The sequence below is a fragment of the Tupaia chinensis genome, unplaced genomic scaffold (assembly GCF_000334495.1).
Source record: "Tupaia chinensis unplaced genomic scaffold, TupChi_1.0 Scaffold000093_1, whole genome shotgun sequence".
Classification (NCBI taxonomy): Eukaryota; Metazoa; Chordata; class Mammalia; order Scandentia; family Tupaiidae; genus Tupaia; species Tupaia belangeri.
Genome location: NW_006159555.1, coordinates 12377074 through 12381727, shown reverse-complemented (window position 1 = coordinate 12381727; position 4654 = coordinate 12377074). Strand labels below are relative to the sequence as shown.

General features: G+C 39.3%; 1 long non-coding RNA gene across 1 annotated transcript; it reads left to right on the top strand.

The window, feature by feature from the left end:
* The first annotated feature begins 292 nt into the window (after positions 1–292).
* Positions 293–2585, top strand: LOC114006837 (uncharacterized). Its single transcript, XR_003548512.1, has 2 exons — positions 293–1447; positions 1838–2585. It is a non-coding gene; the product is annotated as an uncharacterized LOC114006837 (long non-coding RNA).
* The last annotated feature ends 2069 nt before the right edge of the window (positions 2586–4654 follow it).

The following is a 4654-nucleotide window of genomic DNA, read 5'->3' as shown; positions in this document are numbered from 1 at the left end:
TATACAATCCTACCATAATTAGTATTCAGCTCAATAAATACTCATTGAATGGAATGGAATAGTTTAAGGCCAACCCCATACAATGGCAGTGAAGCACTGTATACAGAGAGCCAGATCCCACATAGCATACCACAGTTCAAATCCTGGCCCCAGTGAGATGAAAAACATAATGGCTGCATGTGCAAGTGTGCCCCAAATCCTGAGAGGTTTAAGAAATGGAAGAACTACAGCCTGACCCCATCCCAATGGGAGGTGATCTCTCTCTCTCTCTCTCTCTCTCTCATGAGCCCATGCACCCTCTGATAAGTTTTTTTTTTTTAATTTCAAGTACTGAATAGACTACTGGACAATTTTTATAAACTAGATAAGAAGTTGCTAGATAAGGAAGTAAAGTTGCAACTTTATAGATAATAGTGAGTTCCTCCATTTACACTTCAATCCCATTTGACACTACTGACTATCACCTTAAAACTCTTACCATGGCTACTAGGACATCTCACACACTCAGTCATCCTTCCACCTCAATGTCAAAATGATCTCTCACCATAGGGAAGCTCTTCTTCCTCCTCTGAACTGTGGGCTTGCCCTCTAGGCTCTAGTCCTCAAATTTCTGCATTCTTCTTTCCAGATTCATTTCCTTGGTGAATTCAGTCTCATCATGGCATTGCCTATCACCTCAATGCACATAACTTCCGTATAAAATGACCTTAACTGCATGGGCGTGGGTATGTGTGATGACAGTGCTACATATTTAAAGCATTTTGACATTGCACAACAGTAATGATTAGCATTGTACAGTACAACTCCCCCAGGTAAAAGGCTGCTCAGAGGATATGAGGCAGAGCTAGCTGTTGGCATCAACGGTAGTGAATTTCTTCTCCTCCCCATAAAGCAAACCAAGTAAAAATACTCCATACACAGAAAAAAGTCACCAAAACATGTGTTTAAAGTTCTCAGGGGAATGGTATTATACCTGGTTCAGGGATGGAAGAAACTAAATAGAGGTAATAATTGGCCAATGGAAGTAAGAAATTAGACTTCACCAAAATTTGCTCTAAAAAGACATCATATTGAGGGAAAATACTGTTAATTCAAATATTCACAAATAACTTGTATCCAGAAAATATAAAGACTTAAAACTCAATAACAAGAAGTCAAACATTCAATTTTTTTAAATGAGCAAATAATTTGAATATATAAGAGACACTGGTGGCAAATAAGCACATCTAAAGATGCTTAATATCATTCATCAGAGAAATCAAAATTGAAACCACAAGATTCCATTGTACACCTACTAAAGTGATTATTTAAAAAAATGACAATAGTAAGTGCTGACAGGATGCAGAGAACTGTAACACTCATACGGTGCTGGTAAGAGTAAAATTATACGGTCAGCTTGGAATACAGTTGGGCAGGTTTTTGTTGTTGTTGTTGTTGTTTTAATCAGGTACAACAACCTACCACAGGAGGTCCTAAGATTTTACTCAAATATTCACAAATAACTTGTATCCAGAAAATATAAAGACTTAAAACTCAATAACAAGAAGTCAAACATTCAATTTTTTTAAATGAGCAAATAATTTGAATATATAAGAGACACTGGTGGCAAATAAGCACATCTAAAGATGCTTAATATCATTCATCAGAGAAATCAAAATTGAAACCACAAGATTCCATTGTACACCTACTAAAGTGATTATTTAAAAAAATGACAATAGTAAGTGCTGACAGGATGCAGAGAACTGTAACACTCATACGGTGCTGGTAAGAGTAAAATTATACGGTCAGCTTGGAATACAGTTGGGCAGGTTTTTGTTGTTGTTGTTGTTTTAATCAGGTAAAACATTCACCTACCACAGGTCCTAAGATTTTACTCCTAGGAATTTATCCAAGGAAAATACAAGCATATATCCATAAAAAGAAAAATATAAGCATATAATCCCTAAACTGTATGATCATAGCAGTTTCCAAAAAGTAAAAAACAGCCCAAACATCCATCAATAGATTACAACACATGAATGACTAAAAAAATTGCAATACTTCCATGCAATGAGACATAATTCAGCAATACAAAAATGCAAACTATTGATCTACACAAAAACATGAACAAAAATAGTGTGCTGAATTGAAGAAGCCAAATACAGGATACACGCTCCGTAACTCCATTTATATAAAGTTTACAATAGGCAAAACAAATCTATAATGACCAAACCCAGATCAGTAGACATCTGGGGTGGGTGAGAATGATTGCCAAGAATCATAAAGAAATTTGGAAGGGGGGAGCTGGCAAGTGGCATGGTGGCTGAGGGCGCTGGACTCCCACATGGCCGACCATGGTTCAAGTCCTGGACCTGATGGCTTGCTTTCTCACCTTTTCCCACTCTGTCACTCTCTGGTCAAATTAGAATAAATAAATAAAGTTAAATAAAATCGTCTTTAAAAAAGAAAAAAAAAGAAATTCAGAAGGGGGTTGGATGGCAGACGTGTTCCATATCTTGACTGGGGAGATGAGTACACAGTACACATATGTCAAAATTTACTAAATTATATATTTAAAATGGGTACATCTTCTTGTGTGTAAATTACATTTTAATAAAGTCGAAAAATATTTATTTTGAAGCAGTTAAGGAGTCCTTTTAATGTCATCTTTGTTATCAATAATGGCTGGCCAACAAATCATTACAGAGGTTAATCAGTCTGTTGGTAGTATGGAATTATCTTTGTTCTATCAGCCTTCTGAAACAGACCAGAGGAATAGGTTCTGTCCAGTGGAAATAATGGAGATCAGGATTTTTTTTTCCAATCCACAGGAGTTAAGAGTATGAATTGGCACACTCTCTCATGACTAACCTAAGTTAAAATTTTCAGTATCAGGCCCAAGCTATAATAAGAGATGAGATAAGCCATTTTATATTAGAAAGTTAATGCTTAAAAAATGAAGAATCCTCAGGGCTGGGCAGGTGGCATGGTGGTTAAAGGCGCTGGATTCCCACATGGCCGACCACAGTTTGAGTCCCAGACCTGGCAGCTTGCTTTCTCCCTTTTCCTTTCTCTGTCACTCTCAGGTCAGATTAAAAAATAATAATAACAAATGTAATTAATTAAATAATTCTTTTTTAAAAAAAAGTGAAAAATCCTCATTGTTTGGAAACAGAACACTTTTAGTACCTAACCTGATTGAGGCCTAGACCTTCCAAAGAAGGCAGAGAATCATCTGGCATATATACTGGCAGGACCCCTCCACCCTATACCCATGCACAGAGGAGACAGACAGAAGTATCTCCTTGGCCATTATATATATGGCAGAAATACACACACACACACACAGATTACAAAACATTTTGACTCCCAGCAAACTATGACAACATCTAACTGGATAGAATGGTTTGAGTATGGTTTTTCCCCTACAAGGTCATGTGCTAGAATACTAGTCACCAGCATAATGGTGTTGAGAGGGAGTGAAACCATTAGAAGACGGGGCCTAGGCTAGTGGGCCATGCTTGGATGATGGGGGACTGCTCTCAGAAATAGATTTAATGCTATCTTGTGATGGGAGGGAGTTCTTGCACTCACTGTAATTCTTATCAGAGTTGGTTGTTGTAAAAGTAAGATGGCCACCCACAGATTAATCACTCTTTGTATGTTCTGACCTTCCCACTTCTGTCTGTGTGTTGCAACATAGAATCAGAGACCAGACAGATCCTGGCCCCAAGTTTTAGACTTTCCAGCAAGCAGAATCATAAACAAAATAAACCTCTATTCTTTTTTTTTTAATTGCCAGCGGGCATTTGTGTTTGCCAGAAAGAGACAGACAGACATACAGGGAGAGGAAGAAGTCACTCCCCAATGGGGCATGATCACACAATCCCTTCTCTATTTCTCTATTCTGTTAGGATCTGGGGCATGCACACACACATGCCTGGTGTGTTTCTCAAGCCACCAGGCCTTTGGATGCAAACTGCAGTCAGCCATATGGAATCTGGCTTCCTTAACCACTAGGCCATGGGGCTGGCCAAAAACGTCTATTCTTTATAAATCACCCAGTCTCAGGTATTTCTTTTTAGCAAGACAGTAATGGACTAACATACTGAGGATGTAAAAACATCTAAGACTCAAGGTCCAATGAAGCAGGTGATAAATAAAATAAATACATGGAACCATCCTGACTCCAAAGCTCGCAGTCTAACAAGTCCTAGGAAAATGCAATCCTCGTCATTACAAAATTCAGTAATCACAAAGGCACCATGGAATATCAGTGCTAGAACAAATGCTTCATTCACCATTCCCCAGCCTACCCATTCCACGTGCTACTGCCATGTCTGTGAAATCAGGGTCTGTGGCTTGTGCTGGCTATCTGCCAATCTGGGCAGTTTGGGGAAGGGGAGGAGGAAGTATGACTGAGTCCCCAAAGAGAAAGCAAGCCAGTACAGCCACAGTCCGTGATGCCTGTGGGAGCACTGAGCCTTCACGGTTTCCTGTGCTCCAGTTGTCTTGGTAACCTGAGGCCTCCCTATTTGTGTTGGCCTCATGGTGCCAAGAGCGGAAGCAAAGCTAGAGTACCAGGAAGACTTGCAGGGAAAAAATGTGGGTAATGCAGCAGTTATGCCACAGGAGGGTCAAGCTCAGGGCATAAGAATGACCCGGTTGCCTCTGG